This window comes from Chionomys nivalis, chromosome 2 (assembly GCF_950005125.1).
Source record: "Chionomys nivalis chromosome 2, mChiNiv1.1, whole genome shotgun sequence".
NCBI classification, from domain to species: Eukaryota; Metazoa; Chordata; class Mammalia; order Rodentia; family Cricetidae; genus Chionomys; species Chionomys nivalis.
In genome coordinates this window covers 66355827-66380925 of record NC_080087.1, presented here as the reverse complement: position 1 = coordinate 66380925, position 25099 = coordinate 66355827, and the positions used below count along the sequence as shown (strand labels likewise).

General features: G+C 39.4%; 1 pseudogene; it reads left to right on the top strand.

Annotated features, from left to right (window-relative positions):
* Nucleotides 1-1008: 1008 nt before the first annotated feature.
* Nucleotides 1009-24822, top strand: LOC130870398 (zinc finger protein 54-like; annotated as a pseudogene).
* The last annotated feature ends 277 nt before the right edge of the window (nucleotides 24823-25099 follow it).

Here is a 25099-nt window from a genome sequence, read left to right as displayed (position 1 = left end):
GACAGAGAGAGACAGAGACAGAGACAGAGAGAGACAGAGAGAATGAGTGTATATGGGGACTGTGCTGTAGGGAAGTTTGTACCTAGAAGGATTTGAAGCATACATGTGTGTAATAAGCTCTATTTGTAGACAAGGGGATGCACAGTTGGGCCTGACACCATGCCTACCATGTGATAGTAGGTTTGGGCAGTAAGGGAGGGGGTACCCTGCAGTATCTGAAACCTAACCATGTATGTGCATGTGGAGCTTTGGCTGTAGGAGAAGAGATAAATAGCAGAACCCGATACTTGCTTGTGTGAATATGGGGGTTATGGTTTTAGGTGATAGTATGTAACACCTAGTTGTGTGCTATATGAGGGTCTTAGTTGTAGGGGAAGGTTATGTCCTAGGAACTGATATGTAGACTTGTATGTATATGTTGGGCTTTCATTGTATTCGGAAAAAGGTACCAAGCAGAGAATTAAAGTGTGTATGACACTTTCTATGTAAGGCAGGCAGGGAATACCCAGCTGGTCTTGACACCTAGTTATATGTGTGGAATTTGTCTGTAGGAGAGGGTGTGCCTAGCCTAGCAGGGGATGATACCTAGGTGTGTGTTTTCTGGTTTTTTTTTTTTTTAATTTCATCCTCATTGGTCTACGGAAATGATGATTTGAGGCAGGAATATTTCATCTTAGTTTGTGTTTGGGCTATGGAAGGTAGCGTCAAGAGTTGTGTGGTGGTTGTATTTTTCTGTATGAGTTTATAGGCCAGGACACTAGAATCGCAAAATGAGGCGATAGACTGAACAATTTTAATCCGAAGTGATCAAAACTCGGGATAAGATGGTCAGAAACGGGGGTGCAGCGTCCTCCTAGATCCAGTTCTGCTCTAGGCTGGCAGCAGGCATGAGAGGAGGCTGTGCAGGGCGGCTCCAAGGCGGCCTGACAGCTGGAGCTGTGTGGAAGACAGCCTGAGAGGGAGGGAAGGTTCAAAAGGGTCTGGACACCAACCGGAAACAGCTGTTGGAGGAGGTTGTTGGCAATTGGTGACATGTAGAGGAAGTGAGTGACTGGGCGGGATTAGGGAGTGACAAAACGGAAGCTGGGAAATCGCGAAACTGAGGCCCGGTTGTTTGTGCAGAGGAGTCAAAAACTGAAGTTCTAAGTACTAATTCCCTGTCGGGGTCCTGCACCTGCACCGTGTGGAATCGCGTGGTGCAGAGGACGCGGTGGGGTGTCGCGGGCCCGGAAAAACTCTCCTGAGCTGCAGTCTCCAAGCCGGGCGGCCTGGGAAAGTCAGCTGTGCAGCTGCGGAAACCGCTGCCCGGCGGCCCTGGAACCTCCCAGGTCAGAGGAGCTGCGGGACTGGGACCCAGGAGGGAAGGGACCAGGGGTCAGAGAAGTTTATCTGCTGTTCATAAGGAAGTCGGGATTTGTTCAGCGGTGATGTCTTCCCTTGTCGATAAATTTTAGATCATATGAACTGTACTAATCCTGATTTTTTTTCCCAAAGATCTTCTGGCTGCCAAAATATTTTTATAAATATCTGTTGATATTTGCAAACACTGTTCCCTTCTTTATGGTGTAAAGGACAAAGCTCTTGATATTTATATTCATGCATGCTAACTGCCCTGTTATATCTTGGAGACTTGGGAACATGGCATTCCAAGAGATCTTTTAGATATTAGTCATGAAAGGAATGTTTGCAGATTTTTTGATTGATTCATATTAATCCGCAAACATTAACATTTAAAAAGTAAACATTTTATCCACCATTTATTTTCCATCAGAGTCATATGCACTATGTCATGCAAATACAGCATTCTGAAAAGTGTCTTTGCCAGACTTGGTGGCACAGGCCTTGAATACCAGAACTCTGGAGGCAGAGGCAGGCAAAGCTGAGTAAGTTTGAGGCCAGCCTCATGTACATAGTGAGTTTCAGGTCTTCCATAGCTGTATTGTAAGACCTTGTCTCACTATATATATAAAGTGTCGTCTTGGCTGAGTTCTGAATGTAGCACCTAGAGTCTGGAAAGCACAGTATGCTGTTTGAGGGTATCAGGTCACACTATTTTCACAGTTAGAAAAGACATTATAGGCCAGGTGGTGGCACATACCTTTAATCTCAGCACTAGGGAGGCAGAGGCAAGTAGGTCTCTGAGTTCAATGCTAGCCTAGTCTACAGAGCAAGTTTCAGGACAGCAAGGGCTACACAAACAAACTCTGTCTTGAAAAAAAACCAAAAGAGAAGGAAGGAAGGAGGGAAGGAGGAAGAAACATTATAGTATAGGATAATATTAGAATACATCTTTTGAATTAGAGTGATTCATATATGTCAGAAAATTTTTCGTAATAATGTTTTGTCTCCTTGATTTAAGAAAAGTACTCTGTGCATGGAATATGACCAAATTGTTATTTTTTGGTTATTGTGTTTGTTTTGTTTGAGACCCAGACTCATAGTGTTGCTGTCTGGTCAAAACTCACCTGGTAGACCAGACTGGACTGGAACTAACAGAGCTCCTCCCACCTCTGTCTCTGGAGGTGTGCTTTAACACAACCATTCAAACCATTGCCTTTTTAGTTGTGATCTGTTGACAGCCAGTGGTGAGACTGTGGGCTTCTCCCAGGAGGAGTGGCCAGGCCTGGACCCTGCCCTAAGGGCTTTGTGCTGTCACTGGATGCTGCAGAATTGCAAGTGTGCTTTCTGTGGGTGAGAACAGTTTGCCTGTAGTCTCCTTTGCTCCTCTTCAGCATTTCTTGGCAAATTACTGTGCAAGTGTTTGAGCTTTGTGTGAGTGAGTCTCACAGAGTAAAGTGAACTCTTCAGAGGAACAATGAAAATCTTCATGAAATGTTCTCTTTTTCCTGTGTGTCCCTGGGGAAGTGGTGAGGCTTCCATCACTGGGTCTATGAAAAATTCAGAGCCTTCCTAGTCTATAATATTCTCATTCCAATAATTCAGCTTTGTTTCTACCCCTGAGGTTTGGTTTGAATTGAGCTGTGGTTGGAATTGAGATTCAAGTGATGCTAACTGAAAGTGCTTTCTAAATATACTTAGTATTCTGACACTGCAGAATTCGGGAATCACTCTTAAAATCATGTGTTCTGTTTTCTCTTTATCTGCTGTGCATAGTACTGTGTTAGAAATCTAGGTGCTTCCTGAACAATCGCTTTGTCACTTGCAGGGCTCACTGATCACCCAGACCTGCTTACCTGTGGAGAAGAACAAAGAACCCTGGAAGATGGAGCAGGAGGAGGCAGTGGTTAAGGATACAGGTATGGTGGAGGGATTGGTGAAGGGATGGCAGGGTATTCAATGTGGAAGTGGGATGTGAAATCAATTTTGCCACATTCTCTTTCACTAGAAATAATTCTGGAGGCTTCTACTGAGAAAAATCTCCGTATAGGATTATCCTGTTGTAGGTATGAGAAGAGATTCTAAGGAAGAATTGACACGCAGGCAAATAAAATTGTATTTGACGATCATGTGAGTGATGCTGTCCTTACTCCATTCACATCACTGATCATGTCATCATACCAATATTAATTTGTTTTCATGTCTGTGATTGTAATGTATTACAAAATGATCAAAATTATGACTTCTAGATTTATTCCTTTTTTTCAGAGTTTTGAAGCTTTTGGTATTCTAGCACATTCTTTACCTTTTAGTGTTAATGTTTGTTCCTGAAAATGATGCCAACAGAATTTTGATAAGAATCAGGAAGTATATTTACAGACTGTTAAACTCCATCTGTGCTCTCTTCCCATGAATATCTGCCACTGTCTGTTGTCATGACAACTCCATGTGGTTTCCATTGCTGTAATTGTAATATACTGAAAGATCACCTCTAAGTTTGTTCCTCATAGTATTTTCCAGTTCTGTATTTTCAGAATTACTATCTGTAAAATATGCAAATAGGATTATAATGGGAATTGCTTGGAGTCTTAGAGAAGACAGGCCTTCTAGGTTGTCTCCTTGTGTTTGAAAAGAATGTGAGGCAATGTGCCAGTTTTCAAATGTTGTATGTATTCTGGTTTTTGTCTGCTGTTGATGTCTGCATATTTTTGTGATATGCACTCATGTTGATCAAAGAACTTTCTATCCAATAAACCATATTATCATTTGCTAATACTGCTTATTTTATATTTGCATACATGTGTGTGTATTACAGACTTAATTCACTATTTTTCTCGTATAAAAAAATCTTTATGTGGTGGTCACAGCTAGAACAGGCTTCTAAACAGACTCTGCTGTGGGTTATCACAAGATGGTCAGTGAATTCTTGATAAGAAAACTTGATAAACAGTCTCTTTCCAGAAGTCAGGGGTCAGGTTGCTGTAGTGTTAGAGATGGCATCAAAGGTGACCTTTCAAAGTTGCCCAGGGTGGCAGTGCAACTCCTGGTTGGTGTGTGGCATTCATCAATACTGACCATCGTCTGTCCCTTCTTGGGCCTAGGAGCAGAGACTGCCAGTGCCTCTGGGGCAGGGATGAGGAGCAATAACACAGAGCAACAGCACCCTATCACTTTTTTATAGAACAGTGTAGGGCTTGCCATCTCTGTTCTTCCAGTAGCCTCTTCATACAGGCACTTCCAGAAATACTGCAAATTTCATAATTTTATGTCCGCTTCCATCTGTGTCATCTTTTCATGTTCTGGTTTCCATCTTCTTCAGTTGTTTCAGTGAATCAAAGTTTTCATTATAGAGGCCTTTTATCTGCTTGGTTAGTTCATTTAAGGAGTTTTTATTTTTATTAATTTTTATTTATTATTCATTTTTAAAAATTTAGATTCATGTATTTTATGTCTGCAAGTGTTTTGCTTGCATTTATGACTGTACATCGTGTTCATCCTAGAACTGTAGTTATGGATAGATGGGAGTTACTGTGTAGGGTTTGGGAATGGAACCTCAGACTCTGGAAGAACAGCAGGTACTCATAACCATTGAGTCATCTCTTTAACCCCCTACTAAGTGTAATTATGTGAGTAACAATATTAAAAATATAAATTTTTACTATCTAGATAATCCAAAATTTTGACTTTACACAGGCATTTAAAAATTTTTAATAACTTTTTCTTTCATTGTTATTATATGTTTGTATGTATTTTTAAACATAAAAATACAACCTATTATGCATGTTTTCAGGGATAAACATTTGGTGTTGGATAACCACTCTTCTCTGGGGAAGACTATTTCTCCATCTCTCAGAATTCCTTCGTGTTTGACTAGGGTTGAGGCTTAGTAAGCTTTCTCTTTCCATGTTAGCGTGTTTCTTGGTGTTGTCCGTGATCTGCTTATGTTTAGGCAGCCGTGTTTGTAAGATTTCATGCATGTAGATTCTCTGACATTTCTAGGAGACACAATCTCACAGCAAACATCCCATTCCTCTGGCTCCTACAATTTTCCTGCCCCTCCTTCTCAGTGATCCCTGAACCTGAGGAGCAGATGTTGTGTTGCTTATGTGTTTGTAGGGACTGAGCATCACAACTTGGCATTTTGACTGGTTGTGGTTTTCTGAAATAATCCCCATGTGTTCCAAAAAGATCTTTCTCTGGTGATAGTTGAGGACAACATTTATCTGTGGTGATAAGGAAGATTTTTAGAATGCAGTTATGGATTATGCTGATTTAGTAAAGTAGTGATTGTATGTTGTAGGAGGACATATATATCTCCTAACTAATATGACTATAAGCTTGACTAGTATAGATGGTTATCTATTAGTCTATATTTCTTAATTATGAATTACATTTCTAAATAAACTGCACAAACACAATACCTTAATCAAGAGCAGAAGTATATACATATAACAAAATTGACCTAAAATTTATATCAATAATCCAAGATCCATACCAATGCATATCTCTATAGCATATCCCCCTTTAAATGTAAACAAACATTTATAAACAATCATTTCAGGAATTTGGGCTTAGTTCTCTCCAAACTGCTTCCTACCTTTTGTTGGGCGAAGTAATTTTTGGGGGTGTTCATGGTGACCTTTTGTGGGATCTTGGTCCATTAAATCACATTAGTCTAGAATTAATCCACAGGTTCTCATCTTCTGTGTAAACAAAACCAGAACCTCTTTCCCAAAATAACACAGCCTTAGGCTCAAAATCTGAAGTCAAACACCTTTAAAATATATATGCTGGTTTAGCTTAGCAGCCCATACAATGAAATGTCTCTCTGTACTTAGCTAACTCACAGTCAAAAAATTCAAAGAAAACACAGTAGTATACATGATCCAAACTGTGTATATTTCACTTTTATGTGGCTTATTGTTCTTATTCTACTGCGTTTTCAACAAGTTTAATATTTATTTATTTTTATATCTCAAACTAAAGTTTTATTGGATGACGTAATGAGCAGGAAGGAGGATGATTCTTAGTTCTTTAGCTACCATGAGATGAATGCTAATGTGCAATTTTATTTTAATGAATATTTCTCTATGATGACTAAAAATTTTTAGGGTACAATTATAACTTAACAATTATGACCCAGAATTCCTTATTTTTTATGTGAGCAATAGGTTTGAAAGTCACCTCCTCCAAGGACACTGACCCAGCATAAAATACAGTTTCAATGTTTCCAAAGATGTTTTTAATTGTTAATAACAATATCGTTAAGGGTTCAGATAAAAAGACAAGATATTACTGATATCTGAAAGTTTAATATTTATTTTATTATCTGTACTCCCTTAATCTATGACTGTTTGTACTCTTTTATATTACATTTACTGTCTCTTTACTCTTTTTCTTTTCTCTCCCAATCCTACATACATTTATCCAACACTGTGACCCATTTAAAGTCCTTTTTATCTGAATCTGTCTTTATTGTTTATCTGTAATTATTTTCTGACCAAAGGTGCCTTTTTATTTTTAATACCAAGCGGATGTGGCTAGGGCCAACACAGCCCTGCCTGCTTGCTGTGCCGAGTCCAACATGGCAGAGAAATGTTCGCTGCCTCTGAGAGCCATAAACATTGCCCAATTTTGAGGCACACAGCAGGTATATGATGCCATTAAGCAAGTTGTAGCACTCTGCTCACAAACCCCATTTAAATGCTCCATAGCTGGACCTCCCAAAAGATTCAGAGCTGTTTGTGCTGGCAAACCAGGACACTGCCATTTTTTTAAAAAGAAGTCACACAGTTTTTCCTGCACCTCCCTTAAAGCAGCCTCGGCACCCCTGCTCACTGCAAGCCCATCTAGAAGAAAAAAAATTGTGGCTACCAAGAAACTGTGCTAAATTCTGTTCTTTTTTGCTTAGAATTCCTTTTCAAGCTCTCTCAGTTTGATATAGGAGGCCGATTGTACATTCTCACCTGCCCAGACTTGAAATAACCACATAGAAACTGTATTAATTAAATCACTGATTGGCCTATTAGCTCTAGCTTCTTATTGGCTAGCTCTTATATCTTAATTTAACCTATACCTATTAATCTGTATTGCTATGTGGCTGTGTCTTACCGGCAAGGTTTCAGCTCGTCTGTTTCCAGTGTCTGCTACATGGCTTCTCCCTGACTCCGCCTTCTTTCTCCCAGCATTCACTTTAGCTTTCCCTGTCTACCTCTACTCTGCTAAGTTACTGGCTGAAATAGCTTCTTCATTCATTAACCAATGAAAGCAACACATATACGGAAGAACTTCCCACACTAGTTGTAGGTTCTGCTGTAAGATCGTTGTCTTCACTCTCCTTAGGTAAACTGGCTAGGTTTCTAATACCAGGCATGATTTCCCTCCTGTTGAGAGGGTCTTAAATCCAATTAGAAGGTGTTGGTCACCACCAAGGTACGTGTGCCACTCTTGCACCCTTAGTACTATCATGCAGTACAGATCATTGTTGTGGTTCATAGGTGTCATAGGTGGAGAGGACTGTTGATTGGCTCCTTACTTTGGAAGCTGACATGTTGCTTTCTGGTATCATGAAAGCTAATTCCCAGGAAGGTTTTAAGGTCATAACCATCTCTAGTCCTCTGGGATCTGTGTCTGAAGTGCATGGCTCCTTCAACAATAGAACTTATCTTCTGCCTCTAGGAAGCCAATATGGGCAACAGCAACAGCCTACGTTTTGGGAGTCTCTTGGACAGCTGTGAAAAACAATTTCCAAGCAAGCTTCTTATGGCTTGGGTGTGGATGGTTTTAGTAGAAAGTCTATGGCTCTTGTGATGAGCACCATAAGCCCAGATGGATTTTTTTATTTAACTATAAATGTATCTGTATGCATATATTTTTTGGATGGATAATAGTATCTTTTTGTAAATTAGACATTTTTACTGTCATTTTACCCTCTTGTGTTTATGTCTCTTCTCCATAATTAAATCCCTCACCCCTGTGTCTCCATTCCCCCCTTTAGACTATTTGTTCCATGTTATTCCCTTTTTTATTACTCCCGCACAGCCCACACTGGACTGTTTTTATTTTTCTTGTTTCTGCAGTTATTCCAGGTTGTGTACTCACATTTGAAGATTTGGAGCTAGGAACTGCCTAAGAGAGAGATCATACAATGTCTGTCTTCGTCTGGATTATTCCTTCCAATATGGTTTTTTCTAGGTCTATCCATTTACCTGCAAAGCTCATGCTTTCAATTTTCTTTATCCCTGAACAATATTCCAAAGGTTATGTGTATCACGTTTCCATTAGCCATTTAGGTTGTCTCCCTTTTGTAGCTACTGTGAATAGAGCAGCAGCGAAAATGGGTGAGCAAGGATCTGTGGAGTAGCATGTCAAGTCTTTTGAGCATATGCCAAAGAGTGGTACAGCCGGATCATGTGCTAGATTTCTTTAACTTTCTCAAGATTCTCCTTATTGATTTTCAGAGTTGCTAGATTTATTTTGTTTGTTTGTTTTTAGGAAACAAACATAAGAAAAAAAACATTATTTCTTAATGTTGTTGCTGGTTGGATTATATTGGGAATAGTTTTCTTTCTTTTGTCTGAGAATTAGTGATGTGCTGTCTTGCCCATGGATGATCACTTTCCAGTTCTCCTGTATTTATCTATTCTTCACATGAAAGAACATTGGAAATATGTTCTCATTGATAATTCATTGGACTCTCCTGTATATATTTTGCCTCTACTTTATTATCTGCCGTGCTGCTTTAGTGAAATGAGCTATGTTAATTCATGATTGTCTTCAAATACACAGATGCTCCATTAATTTTAAGATAGATTTTTTTCTTTGAGTAACAATATAATTGACAGTTATTTTCTCTTCAAGCTTTAAATGTCGTTCCATGCACTCGTGGATTTGGGATCATTGTATGAACACTTGGTCTCATTCTTTTTTGCTTGCATCTTTTCAAGTGATTTGACATGTTTCTTTAACAGCTTTCGGTATTAATTTTTGCACTTTATTTTTGACCCCTTAATATGAAAGGTCAGCAAGCCATCTATTCATTGTTCCTGAAAGAGAAACTCACAGAAGATAAACTGAAAGAAATGGCTGATTCTGCAATTAATCTCTCCCAGGTCAGTGCGCATGCCCTGCCCCCTTTTTTTGTATATATGTTCTAGTTTTACACACTGGAAGCCTTTAATTTTCTGCTTCTAATTATTTTTTAACATTATGAAAATGTTGCATAGAAACAAAAATCACATGCTGAAAATAATCTGACTGAATAACTCAATGTGTTTTTATATAGTTAAAGTAGTTATTGGGAACAGAAGCTCTGGAGCCTCATATGGGATTTTATAGTTTCAATATTCAATACATTTTGATATACTTATCTGCCATCAAAAAAACAGACCAAAAAAAGTGAGACAGAATTAGAACTAGAAAAGCACTTAGCTTTACATCCTTCGCCATAACTGGTGTTTATTACCTGCATTCAGTTCTACCTCCAACCCAATATTTATAACCTTTCTTGTTCTCTTTTCTCCATATTCTGCTGTGCCCATATGTATGTTGTTTCCATAAACATATAGTAATGGTAGAGTCTCCATATGAGGGAAAATACAGAATTCTTTTTCTGGTACTTACTGTATGATCTCTCTTACAATTATACATTTTGATTTCATCCATTTTCCTGCAAATTTAATACATTTTTCTCTTCAGCTGAATAGTATTCCATTTTATATGTATATCATTTTCATCGTGCATTCATTGGGAATAGACAATTAGGTTGATTATAATCTTTGCTAATGTAAATACAGCAGCATTAACCACAGAGTATAAATATCTTTATAGTGGGGTGGGGTATTTTCTAGGTATGTGCCCAGGAGTGAAAGAAGTGGGTCTTTAGTTCTGTCTTTAATTTTCTAGTAATCTTCAGGCTGATTTTCATTTGAGTGTATTAATTTGCCTAAAAGGGTCATGCTCTGTGAAGTGAAATGACCTAATTTTAGTATAAATTGACCTCCACATGGATCCTTTGATTTGAGTCTGGATTATAAACTCAGTGCCTATTGCTTAAAGAGTCATCCTGATCAGATTTCTAACCTAGGTGGATCTGTTAGAAACTCCCCTTTTATGGCTGAGAATGTGCCAGACCTCATATTCTATTCTCCCTATGCATCCAGGGCCCTGACCACACTTCCTCAAGAGAGCCCTGAACTTTTGTTGCCTGGTGCTCCTCCATCTCACCTTTCCTCCAAGTTTCTGTTGCTAACCTTGGGGTTCCCTTACTCTTTCCCTTGTAAGAGGCACCACCAACTGCATAGCCTGGGGTACTGAAGTGGAAGCACCTCAAAGCCCACAACCTTTTATAGTTAATGTTCCCTTTTCTACCACCTACCTTTGTAATTGAAAACAACAGAATCCTTCTTTCTCTGAGGACCCCAAGGGCCTCACCTCTCTTATAAGTACAACCTTTACTACCTACAAACCCACCTGGGAATATTGCCAGCAGCCCTTGTAGATCTTTTTTATTTCAGAGGAGGTAGGTTGGATCCAGGTTGATGCTCACAAATATGTTCTGGGACAGGATGGATTACCTAATGCCAACATACTGAGGTCGAACTTAAGTCTGTTGGAAACTTATCAACCTCAAAGATCAGGAGGGGTATAGAGGATTAATGAAAGCTTAAAAGACATTCTTCCCAAATTGATTGTGGAGACAGGTGATATCTGGGTAAGTCTTCTCCCATTTTGCGCTCTTAAGTGCTCGATGTTCCCCTCATGTACTCCCTTTGAGATTATGTTTGGAAGGCCTCCCTGAATTATTACAAAGCTAGATATTGGAATACCTAGAAAGAGTCACTGATCCAGAACTTCTTAAATTCTTGCAGGCAGTCCTGCCCAACATCTTTGAGACTGTCAAAGAGGATCAGCTACAATATCAGGAGAGACACCCACCAGATGAGCCAGAGATACAACCTGTTGATTGTGTTTGGGTCGAGAAATATATGGCCCAGCAGCTAGGAGGAAAGTGTACTGGACTGTTCGAGGTGATCTTGGCCACACCGGCTGCTGTTAAAATAGCTGACAAGCCGCACTGCATTTAGCAGAATCATCTAAAGCTGTCAAAATCTAAACATGTGCCTAAGGAATGGGTGCTAAGGCCACTGGGACCAACCAAGGTACAATTAACAAGGCAGGGGAAAGACCCATAATAATGCTTGTCTTTTTCCTCCTGATGTCTTCCACTTAGGGGCTTATATGCCCACCTACTATGAGTGGACACTTATCCAAATATCTGATGCAAAGATTTTAGCCATTGCCACCACATCTGACTCTTTCTCTAACTATAAATCTCTGTGACCTAGTATAAGATTATACACAAACCACAGGGTTGCAACAGTTAGCCTATTGTGAAAAATTAAAAAGAGGTATGGTAGTTTACCTTGCCCCTCAGATAGAACACCCCTTTGTGAGGTGGAGGGCGAATAGCACTGTGGGGGATGGGAATGTGAGATATTAGCCAGTGTGACAATTAATGCTTGTGAGACTTTTAACCCTTGGTTAAACCCAAAGATTAAGACTATTGGCTACAATTATACATCGTTAGTTTCAGGAAAAAGTATCTTTACTGTTATCATTGACTAAAGATGGGAGGGAAAACATGGGGCCTTTGGGTGTATGTTTTAGGACTGGATTCTGACACCGAGAGTTTACTGTTCAATGGTCTCAGCCCAAGCAACCAAAATTGTAAGTGGGCACCAATAAGGTTATCAGCCCAATAATCCATCTTGGGTGCCCTCACCCAAGAGAGGACTGGTCATCTCCCACTATGCCAACCTACCTGTTAAGACATATCCTAAAGAAAACTATAGTTTGAAATTCTTGACAGTACCTTCAAGTTCCTAAGTGGAACTAACTCTAATGCTATTGCTGACTGCTGGCTTTGCATTAAGCCTTGGTCCTCATGCTATGTAGGCATAGCCACCCTTTCTTCCCAGGGAAACCAACCTTCTGAAAACTCATTGTGGATGAGCTGAAATCCCAACAATGCCCATGGACCAAATGGTCTCCCTCTTTAATGCAAGAACTCAAAGGCAAAGGTACCTGTTTTCACCCAGAATATTATAGCCTCAACAACTCACCATATGAGAGATTTTGTAATTCGAGCATTCCAGTTTCTAGTTCAGATGCAGGACATAGGCTGAACTTTGTGGTTCCTTCTCATGGGTGCTGGTTTGCATGTATGACAGAGTTGAAACCATACCTGGCTTCTACCACAGACCTGTGAATCCTTGTGAACTTACTGCCCCAGGTCTACCACTTCTCAGGAGGAGGTGGAGGTTGAGAACATTATCTTTCCCAGAGGGAGATACCCAAGAGCCTCTGAGCAATTCTCATCCCAGCCTTACTCAGGGATGGGCTAGCTAGGTTGACAGACTTTAGAACTGCAGCTCTTATAAAGGAAAACCAAAATTATAAGGAACTAGGGAGACTGATAGACAGAGACATATTCAAACTGGAAAAGGCCATCTGTCATCTGACTGACTGACTCCCTAGTACAGGTGTTTCTACAGAATAGGACAGGCCTGAATTTACTATGCCTCCAGCAGGGAGGCTTATATATGACTTTAGGGAAACAATGTTATTTATGTGCTAATCATTCGGGAGTAATCAGATACAAAGAAAAGACAGGGAAGAAGCAAAACAGGTTTTCTAACTGGTTTGAATCACATGTCTCATGATCCCTATGGCTAACATCCTATGATTACATGATGACGTGTAACTTAAACATTATTTGATGTGTTTTTGAACTTCCATCAATTTTTTGTAACTATTTGCATGTGAAATCTTCAAAACGTCTGAAATTGTTATTTGTCTAAGTCAACTTCTATTATTTTTATAAAAGTTTGGATTATATCAAATGTGGTTGATGCTGAATTTTCTATCTGCTCAGTAGTGGCCCAATATTTTCATAAAATTAATTCTATATACTACTTGATTTTATATGTTCAAGTTAAACGTTACAGTATACAGTGTTGTTGTATCCATTTTTACTGTGGAAAAAAAACAAACTCTTTTTTTTATATTTTTTTTATTGAAAAAAAAAATTTTCCGCCTCCTCCCCGCCTCCCATTTCCCTCCCCCTCCTCCCGCCCCTCTCCCCCTCCCCCCACTCCTCTTCTCCTCCCTCTCCAGTACCAAGAGCAGTCAGGGTTCCCTGCCCTGTGGAAAGTCCAAGGTCCTCCCCCCCTCCATCCAGGTCTAGGAAGGTGAACATCCAAACTGGCTAGGCTCCCACAAAGCCAGAACATGAAGTAGGATCAAAACCCCGTGCCATTGTCCTTGGCCTCTCGTCAGCTCTCATTGTCTGCCATGTTCAGAGAGTCCGGTTTTATCCCATGCTTTTTCAGTCACAGTCCAGCTGGCCTTGGTGAGCTCCCAATAGATCAGCCCCACTGTCTCAGTGGGTGGGTGCACCCCTCGTGGTCCTGACTTCCTTGCTCATGTTCTCCCTCCTTCTGCTCCTCATTAGGACCTTGGGAGCTCAGTCCGGTGCTCCAGTGTGGGTCTCTGTCTCTATCTCCATCCATTGCTAGATGAAGGTTCTATGGTGATATGCAAGATATCATAAGTATGGCTTTAGGATAGGTTCATTTCAGGTTCCCTATCCTCAGGTGCCCAAGGAACTAACTGGGGACATTGCCCTGGGCACCTGGTAGCCACTCCAAGTTCAAGTCTCTTGCCAACCCTTAGGTGGCTCCCTTATCTAAGATATGAGTTTCCCTGCTCCCCTATCCAACCTTCCTTTATCCCCAATCATCCCGTTTCCCCAAGTTCCCCTCATCCTCTCCTTCACACTTTTCTCTCCCCATCTCCCTTTACCCCCATTCCACCCCACCCCCAAGATTCCAATTTTTTGCCCGGCAATCTTGTCTATTTCCCATAGCCAGGAGGATAACTATATGTTTTTCCTTGGGTTTACTCTCTGGTTTACCTTCTTTAGGATCACAAATTATAGACTCAGTGGCCCCTATCAATGGCTAGAAACCAATTATGAGTGAGTACATTTCATGCTCTTCTTTTTGGGTCTGGGTTACCTCACTCAGTATAGTATTTTCTATTTCCATCCATTTGCATGCAAAATTCGAGAAGTCATTGTTTTTTAACGCAGAGTAGTACTCTAATGTGTATATATTCCAAACTTTCGTCATCCATTCTTCCATTGAAGGACATCTAGGTTGCTTCCAGGTTCTGGCTATTACAAATAATGCTGCTATGAACATAGTTGAACAAATGCTTTTGTCATATGATAGGGCATCTCTTGGGTATATTCCCAAGAGTGGAATTGCTGGGTCCAGGGGTACGTTGATCCCAATTTTTCTGAGAAACCGCCACACTGATTTCCAAAGTGGTTGCACAAGTTTGCAGTCCCACCAGCAATGGATGAGGGTACCCCTTTCTCCACAACCTCTCCAGCAAAGGCTATCCTTGGTGTTTTTGATTTTAGCCATTCTGACAGGTGTAAGATGAAATCTCAAAGTTGTTTTGATTTGCATTTCTCTGATCGCTAAGGAGGTTGAGCATGACCTTAAGTATCTTTTGGCCATTTTAACTTCTTCTGTTGAGAATTCTCTGTTCAGTTCAGTGCCCCATTTTTTAATTGGGTTAATTATCATTTTAACGTCTAGTTTCTTGAGTTCTTTATATATTTTGGAAATCAGACCTTTGTCTGTTGCGGGGTTGGTGAAGATCTTCTCCCAGTCAGTAGGCTGCCTTTTTGTCTTAGTGACAGTGTTCTTTGCTTTACAGAAGCTTCTCAGTTTCAGGAGGTCCCATTTATTCAATGTTGCCCTTAATGTCTGTGCTGCTGGAGTTATACATAGGAAGTGATCTCCTGTGCCCATATGTTGTAGGGTACTTCCCACTTTCTCTTCTATCAGGTTCAGTGTGTTCAGATTGATATTGAGATCTTTGATCCATTTGGACTTGAGTTTTGTGCAAGGTGATAGATATGGGTCTATTTTCATTCTTCTACAGGTTGACATCCAGTTGTGCCAGCACCATTTGTTGAAGATGCTTTCTTTCTTCCATTGTATACTTTTAGCTCCTTTATCGAAAATGAGGTGTTCATAGGTTTGTGAGTTAAAATCCGGGTCTTCTATACGATTCCATTGGTCAACTTCTCTGTTTTTATGCCAGTACCACACTGTTTTCATTACTGTAGCTCTGTAATAGAGTTTGAAGTCAGGGATGGTAATGCCCCCAGAAGTTCCTTTATTGTATAAGATTGTTTTGGCTATCCTGGGTTTTTTTGTTTTTCCATATAAAGTTGATTATTGTCCTATCAAGATCTGTGAAGAATTTTGATGGGACCTTGATGGGGATTGCATTGAATCTATAAATTGCCTTTGGTAGAATTGCCATTTTTACTATGTTGATCCTCCCAATCCAAGAGCAAGGGAGATCCTTCCATTTTCTGGTATCCTCTTCAATTTCTTTCTTCAATGCCTTAAAGTTCTTGTCAAATAGATCTTTCACTTCCTTGGTTAGAGTTACCCCAAGATATTTTATGCTGTTTGTGGCTATCGTGAAAGGTGATGATTCTCTTATTGCCCTCTCTGCTTCTATATCCTTTGTGTATAAGAGGGCGACTGATTTTTTGGTGTTGATCTTGTAACCTGCCACATTACTAAAGGTGTTTATCAGCTGTAGGAGTTCTTTGGTGGAGTTTTGGGGTCGCTTATGTACACTATCATATCATCTGCAAATAACACAAGTTTAACTTCTTCCTTTCCAATTCGAATCCCCTTTATCCCCTTATGTTGTCTTATTGCTATTGCTAAAACTTCAAGCACTATATTGAAGAGGTATGGAGAGAGTGGACAGCCTTGGCATGTTCCTGATTTTAGTGGGATGGCTTTAAGTTTTTCTCCATTTAATTTGATGTCAGCTGTCGGCTTGCTGTAAATAGCTTTAATTATATTTAGGTATGACCCTTGTATCCCTAATCTCTCCAAGACTTTTATCATAAAGGGATGTTGAATTTTGTCAAATGCTTTTTCAGCATCTAATGAAACGATCATATGGTTTTTTTCTTTCAGTTTATTTATATGATGGATTACATTGATAGATTTGTGTATGTTAAACCAGCCCTGCATCTCCGGGATGAAGCCTACTTGATCATAATGGATAATTTTTCTAATGTGTTCTTGGATTCGGTTTGCCAGTATTTTGTTGAGGATTTTTGCGTTGATGTTCATGAGTGAGATTGGCCTGTAATTCTTTTTCTTGGTTGAGTCTTTGTGTGGTTTTGGTATCAGAGTTACTGTAGCTTCATAAAAGGAATTTAGCAATGACTCTTCTGTTTCTATATTGTGAAATACATTAAGGAGTATAGGTATTAGGTCTTCTTGGAAGTTCTGGTAGAATTCCGCATTGAAACCATCTGGTCCTGGACTTTTTTTGGAAGGGGGGTATTTGATAACAGCTTCAAATTCTTCGCGACTAACAGGTCTATTTAGGTTGTTCACCTGGTCCTGGTTTAACTTTGGTATATGGTATTTATCTAAAAAAGTGTCCATTTCTTTTACATTTTCCAGTTTTGTGGCATACAGACTTTTGTAGTAAGATCTAATGATTCTCTGAATTTCCTCTGTGTCTATGGTTATGTCCCCCTTTTCATTTCTGATCTTATTAATTTGCAAATTCTCTCTGCCATTTGATTAGTTTGGATAGGGGTTGAAATCAATCTTGTTGATTTTCTCCAGGAACCAGCTTTTTGTTTCATTGATTCTTTCAATTGTTTTCTGTGTTTCTATTTTGTTGATTTCAGCCCTCAGTTTGATTATTTCCATTCTTCTACTCCTCCTAGGTGAGTCTGCTTCTTTTTTTTCTAAAGCTTTCAGGTGGGCTGTTAAGTCTCCAATGTGTGCTTTCTCTGTTTTCTTTAAGTGGGCACTTACTGCTATGAACTTTCCTCTCAGGACTGCTTTCATAGTGTCCCATAGGTTTGAGTATGTTGTTTCTTTATTTTCATTGAATTCAAGGAAGACTTTAATTTCTTTCTTTCTTTATTTCTTCCTTAGTCCAGGTATGGTTCAGTAGTTGATTGTCAGTTTCCATGAGTTTGTAGGCTTTCTGGGGGTAGCATTGTTGTTGAATTCTAGCTTTAATCCATGGTGATTTGATAAGATACAGGTGGTTACTAATATTTTTTTGTAACTGTGGATGTTTGCTTTGTTACCGAGTATGTGGTCAATTTTCGAGAAGGTTCCATGAGCTGCAGAGAAGAAGGTATATTCTTTCCTATTTGGGTGGAATATTCTATAGATGTCTGTTAAGTCCATTTGATTCATTACCTCCATTAATTCTCTTATTTCTCTGTTAGGTTTCTGTCTAATTGACCTGTCCATTGGTGAGAGAGGAGTGTTAAAGTCTCCTACTTATTAATGTGTGTGGTTTGATGTCTGGCTTGAGTTTTAGCAATGTTTCTTTTACGTATGTGGGTGCTTTTATATTAGGGGCATAGATATTCAGGATTGAGACTTCATCCTGATGAATTGTTCCTGTTATGAGTAGAAAATGTCCCTCTCCATCTTTTCTGATTGATTTAAGTTTGAAGTCAACTTTGTTAGAAATTAGTATGGCCACACCTGCTTGTTTCTTAGGTCCATTTGCTTGATAAGCCTTATCCCAACCCTTTACTCTGAGTAGGTGCCTGTCTTTGTGGTTGAGGTGTGTTTCTTGTAAACAGCAGAATGTTGGATCCTGTTTTCGTATCCAATCTCTTAGTCTGTGCCTTTTTATAGGTGAGTTGAGTCCACTGACATTAAGTGATATTAATGACCAGTGGTTGTTAACTCCGGTCACTTTTTTAGAAGTAGATTTTGTGTGTTTCCCTTCTTTGAGTTGCACTGGTGAAGGGTCTGTAGATGTCTGAGTTATTGTGGTCATTGTTGGACTCTTTGGTTAGTGATTTTCCTTCTTTTTTTTTTTTTGGTTTTTCGAGACAGGGTTTCTCTGTGGTTTTGGAGTCTGTCCTGGAACTAGCTCTTGTAGACCAGGCTGGTCTCGAACTCACAGAGATGCGCCTGTCTCTGCCTCCCGAGTGCTGGGATTAAAGGCGTGCGCCACCACCGCCCGGCTAGTGATTTTCCTTCTATTACTTTCTGTAAGGCTGGATTTGTGGCTACGTATTGTTTAAATTTGTTTTTATCCTGGAAAATTTTGTTTTCTCCATTTATAGTGAACGAAAGCTTGGCTGGGTATAGTAGTCTGGGCTTGCATCCACAGTCTCTTAGTTTCTGCAGTACATCTATCCAGGACCTTCTGGCTTTCATGGTTTCCATAGAGAAGTCAGGTGTAAGTCTGATAGGTTTACCTTTATAACTAACTTGGCCTTTTTCCTTTGCAGCTCTTAATATTCTTTCTTTATTCTGTATGCTTTGTGTTTTGATTATTATATGGTGAGGGGATTTTTTTTTTTCTTTTTGATCCAGCCTATTCGGTGTTCTGTATGCTTCTTAAACCTTCATAGGTATATCTTTCTTTAGGTTGGGAAAGTTTTCTTCTATAATTTTATTAAATATATTTTCTGGACCGTTGAGCTGCACTTCTCCTTCTTCTACTCCTATTATTCTTAGGTTTGGTCTTTTTATTGTGTCCCATATTTCCTGAATGTTTTGTGATGAGAGTTTGTTGGCCTTGCTGTTTTCTTTGATCAGCGTGTTTATTTTCTTTATGGTATCTTCAGAATCTGAGATTCTTTCTTCTATCTCTTGTATTCTGTTGGTTATGCTTGTTTCTGTAGTCTCTATTCGTTTACCTAGATTTTCCATGTCCAGCTGGCCTTCTGTTTGTGTTTTCTTCTTTGCCTCCATTTCAGTTTTCAAGTCTTGAACTGTTTCCATTATATGTTTGATTGTTTTTCCTTGGTTTCCTAGGGTATCATTCACTGATTTACTCAATTCTCCAAACTTTCTGTTATACTTCTCATCCATTTCTATAAGGGCATTATTTAGATGCTGTTTAAGGGCGTCAATCACTTTCTTAAAGTCAATTTTTTCTACTTCTTCATGATTAAGGTGTTCATGTCCTCCTGTTGTGAGGTCGCTTGGTTCTGGTGGTTTCATACTGTTTTTCAGATTGTTGGGTGAATTCTTGCATTGGCGCCTGCCCATCTCTTCCTCCGGATGCTCTCCTATGGATCTTCTTTTACAGGATCAGGTCTCCTTGCCTACTGATGTACCTTCCCAGTGATGGCACTCTGCAGTGATAGCTCTCCTGGTGCTCCAGTGATGTCTCTCCTGGTGCCAATATCAGATCTCCGTGCCCAGTGATGGCTCTCCTGGTGCCAAGATTAGCTCTCCGTGCTGGCTGGGTAGTTCATAAACAAAGCACCTACCTTGCTTGGTGTAGGCAGACCAGAGTAATAAAGGGACTCCTGCCCGCCTGCTTGCCCTGAGGATTCGCCCCCAGCGCCCAGACAGGCTGAGCTGGGTGGTGTTATGTGCCCGAAAAGGGAAGGGGGCGGAAGGGAGGAGGGTTCTGGATGCTAGCTGGGTGGGATAGGAAGAGAGAGGCAGTATGCGGGGAGTAGAGTCCCTGCAGGGAGCCCAGGAAGTATGGGGGGGGGGGGGTGAGGAACTTCTGAGTTCCCTGTCCCGGGCTGCTGCCGCGGGTCAGAAACTCCCAAACTCTTTCACTGTTGAGTTAGCCATAAATTTTGCCTTCCATATGTACCAGTTTGCTCTTTAGTGGTGTGGCATTGGACCTAGAGTCTAAACATATGAACTGAACATGATACAATGGAATCATCTTAGGCCCAAGAACAGATAGGATGATTCAGTGTCAATATTTTAGCACAAAATTTAGGCACATTTCAAAACACATTTCCTCATCCTAAAGTTTCCTCCTAAGACATGTCCACTATGATCCTGTGCAACACAGAAGATAGATAACCGTGTCCAGACCTTGAATGTGTGTTGTTCCGTGTGTATTTCCTGTGAGACTATTGTGTCATCCTGTTGAGTATGATGATATTAGAAATCATCTTTGAGTAACTGTCTTTACCATCTAATCCCCTAATTTCCTCACATCTTCTTATATCTAGGAGAGCACTCTGTCTGCTAGAAACACAAACTGTACTTTGTATTTCAGGGTCTGTTGACATTCAAGGATGTGACTGTGGACTTCTCCCAAGAGGAGTGGGAATATCTGAACTCTGCTCAGAGAACTTTGTACATTGATGTGATGTTGGAGAATTACAGCAACCTGCTCTCTGTGGGTGAGAACATTTTGCTTGTAGACTTGCTAACTCAAACTTTGTATGTATTGACTGTATAGGTTATGAACTCTATGTTAGGCTATCGTGAAAACAATAGATTAGGGAATGCTTAGGAGTAGAAAAGAACTTTTTCTTTGTGTTTTTTTTTCTCTCTTCTCCATTTTATAGGTGTGATGCACCCTTCATTTCATTTTCATAATACATTCAGAAACTCAGCATATAATATTTCCAGTTATATCTTAAAGCTCGATGTCTGTCATTGTTTTATTTGTATTGTTTATTTGTGAGAAAAATTCAAGATATTCAAACTGAAAATTCTGCCTAAATATGCTGAAGATTCTGACAGGAAATAGCAATTGGAAAACCATTCCTATATTCCTCTACTATGTATTCTCTTTCTTTACTGAACATAGTACTGTATTAAGCATGTGCATTCTTTCTAAAAATTATAGCATGGATCATGGATGGCCTCACAGAATACATAGATTATTATATGCTAGGTTGGCGTGGTCACCTGTCCACAGCAAATGAGATTGTCTTGACACGTGGAGAGCAAAGGGTAGCCACAACTAGGATGCGCTAGTGAATGAGCATGACAACAATGATAGCTTCCAATAAAAGAGTAAGATAAAGGTGAGAATGCTTTTGCACTATTCAATTCCTCTTGAAAGGATTCCTGATAATTGAACCTTGAATATACAGTGTCCTGGCCCAGGGATGCATTCTAAATATTGTAATTGTTAGAAGATGTGTCTTATTACACCTGGATTATGGTTATTACTTAATGCTAGTACAAAATGCAATTTTATTTGCTGATATCAGATTGGAATAATCTTACAACGTTCTAAGTCTAATGGGAGTCCATGAATTAGGATTATTCTGTAATTGCCTTCCTTGCATGTATATCAATGGTGGTTAAAAATAAGCCCTGAGAATTTGGACTGCTCTTCAATATCGAGAGGGAGGGGGAGTGGACTAGGGGGAGGAGAAGTGGAGTGGGGATGGGGGGAGGGGACAATATGTGGGAGGAGGGGGAGGGAAATGGGAAACGGGGAGCAGTTGGAAATTTTAAGTAAAAAAGAATAAAAAAAAAAAATAAGCCCTGACTTCCCATGATAGCCCTGCTTCAAATGATCTAGAGCAGTGAGGGGTTCTTAACCTTGGTAACGTTACAGCCTTTTAGTAGAGTTCCTCATGTTTTGTTGACTCCCAACCATAAAAGGGTTTTTGTTGCTAATGTTTGACTGTAACTTTGCTACTAAGTGATGCCTTGGTTCCTAAGATCATTGGAAAAAAATGTATTTTCAGACAATCATGACCCATAGGTCTAGAACCACGGATTTAGAGCTTCTGATGTAATACTTGCTTTGCATCTATTACTTTTTAAAGAATCTAAATGCAGCATGAAAATATAGAATCTGTGATGCTTTTCAATAGTCCTTTAATTTTCAAAGGAATTGGGTATTTTGACTTAAATTTTCATTGCTGTACATTAGTAAGTAAACACTGTTAATCTGGAATTGGGTTAAACTCTGCTTCATCAATGTCTGAGAAAAAATATTTTAAAATAGTGACATATATTTTAAATATACTTAGGCAGTTACCTCCATTCCTAAGCTAATTACTGTTTTCTCAGTTCTCTGCTTCAACTTCCTTGAAGATGATTACTCTGTGTTTGTGAGTATCCATAAATAACAGTGATGAAGAAAGTTGACTACTGGGAACTATTCTAAATAGTTGCTGGGTGGCTTATCTTAAGAAAGAACTTAGGGAGATAGTCATTTATCAAATATTTAATCTTGGAACAAGCACTATTAATCTGAATTGTATTCATTTTCAGAGAACTGTTGCATATGTGATCCTGCCCATCAACATGTGAAGACTGAAAAAGAGTCTTCTCAGTATAATGACCTTGACAAACTGCTTCATGACCCCTCTACAAGTGCACTTTATAGAACAAGTGAAACTACAGAAAACTCTAATAACTACACATGCAGTAATCACAGGGATGCCTCTGTTGACTCATCAAACCCAGATAGACATGAAAGTGTGCACACTGGAGAAGAACCTTGCAAGCCTAAGGACTGTGAGAAATCTTTAAATTTGTGTTCCAACATTAATAAAGATCAGAGACCCTACACTGCAAAGAACGAGAACAGGCAGGAAGAATATGATGATCATTTTAGCTCTACATACAATGGTTTACAACAAAAATTCTGCATTGGAGAGAAACCACACCAGTGTGGGAAATGTGGGAAATCCTTCAGTACTGCCTTAAGCCTCACTGTACATCAGAGAATTCATACTGGAGAGAAGCCTTACAAATGTCAGGAATGTAACAAATCCTTCACTGTGAAGTCAACTCTTACAAAGCATCAGAGAATTCATACTGGAAAGAAACCCTACAAGTGCAACATTTGTGACAAATCCTTTACCCAGTGCTCAAGTCTGAAAACTCATCAAAGACTCCATACTGGAGAGAAACCTTACAAATGCAGAGAATGTGGAAAATCCTTTCATCAGTCCTCAGCACTCAAAAGCCATCAGAACATGCATACAGGAGAGAAGCCTTACAAATGTAAGGAATGTGACAAATCCTTTGCCCACTATTCTAACTTTAGGAGACATCAGAAAATTCATACCACTGAGAAACATTATAGGTGTCAAGAATGTGGCAGAGTCTTTCATTGGCTTTCACACTTAAGGAGACATTACAGACTCCATACTGGAGAGAAGCCTTACAAATGCAATGATTGCGACAGTTCCTTTACCCACTATTCATCATTTAGAAGACATCAGAAAACTCATTCTTTAGAGGAATTGTACGAATGCAAAGAATGTGGTAAGTCCTTTCTTGACTTATCACATCTTAAAAGGCATCACCGAATCCATACTGGTGAGAAGCCTTACAAATGTGAGGTCTGTGACAAATCCTTTACCTTGAACTCGACTCTTAGAAGACATCATAAAATTCATACTGGGGAGAAACCTTACAAATGTGAGGTATGTGACAAATCCTTTAGTGTAATATCAAATCTCAGAAGTCATCAGAAAATTCATATCGGAGAGAAACTTTACAAATGTAGGCAATGTAGCAAATCCTTTAGCCAGGACTCATATCTTAGAATACATCAGAGAATTCATACTGGAGAGAGACCTTACAGATGCAGAGAATGTGGAAAATCATTTCATCAGTTGTCAGCACTTAAACGCCATCAGAAAATGCATACTGGAGAGAAACCTTACAAATGTACAGAATGTGGCAAATCCTTTACCCAGGACTCACATCTTAGAACACATCAGAGAGTCCATACTGGAGAGAGACCTTACAGATGTACGGAATGTGACAAATCTTTTACTGAGTGCTCAACTCTTAGACAACATCAGAAAATTCATACTGGAGAGAAACCTTACAAATGTATGGAATGTGACAAATCCTTTTCCCGTAACTCACATCTTAGAATACACCAGAAAATTCATACTTGGTAGAGACCTTACAAATGCAAAGAATGTGACATGTCCTTTATTCAGATTTTGAGATTTAGAAAACAGTAGAAAATTCAAACTGGAGAGAAAAATACCATTGCAGATAATGTGACATAGCCTTATCTGAATTCTCTGCTTAGAAATCACACTAATAGAAGCATAAAGATATGAAACTTGTGAATGTCTTTAATCAAGGTCTAAATTTTAACAAATTTCACAGGGCTTATATGAAAATAAAATTCTACAGGGAAAGTTTTGTTGTTTTTTGTTTTTATATGGTTGCATTGTATGCAAGTATTTCTGTGTACTACATGTATGTCTGGTGCTTGGAGAGTCCAGAGGAGGTAATCAGATCCCTTAAGCCTGGATTAACAGAAAATTGTGACCTGTTATATGTGTCTAGAATTGAACCCGAGTCTTCTGGAAGTGTAGTCAGTCCTCCTAACCACTAAGTCGTATCTCTAGCCCCTCAGAAAAGCTGTGATAAAAATACTAGGTTCAACATCTAAAAATTCATAATAATGGTGATGTGGTGATGCAAACCTTTAATCCCAGCACTCAGAAGGCAAAGCCAGGAAGATCTCTGAGTCAGAAGCCATCCTAGTCTATATAGTGAGTTCGCAGGCAGCCAGGACTACATAAACACTGTCTAAACAACAACAAAATATCGTAATGAGGACAAAATATGGTAACATTAAAAAATGTGACAAAGCACTCTTAATTTTGTTGAGCACTGCAAAATTCATAATCCTGAGAAACTAAATAAAGTATACCATATATAATCCCAACATGTGAAATTCTCTGCATTTGATTGAGATTTTTCGTAGTGGATTCTGCCTGTTGCAACAGAAGTTTCCTTGACGAGAAGAGATGACTACACTTATCTGTGGGTACAAGTGGTAAAAAGTTTAGATTTTTGTGAGGGTTTATGTTTATGCAGGTTTATTAAGTGGGTGTTGTAGGTTTTCCCAAGATTCATAACTGAGGAGGTAACAAGATTTCTAGTAC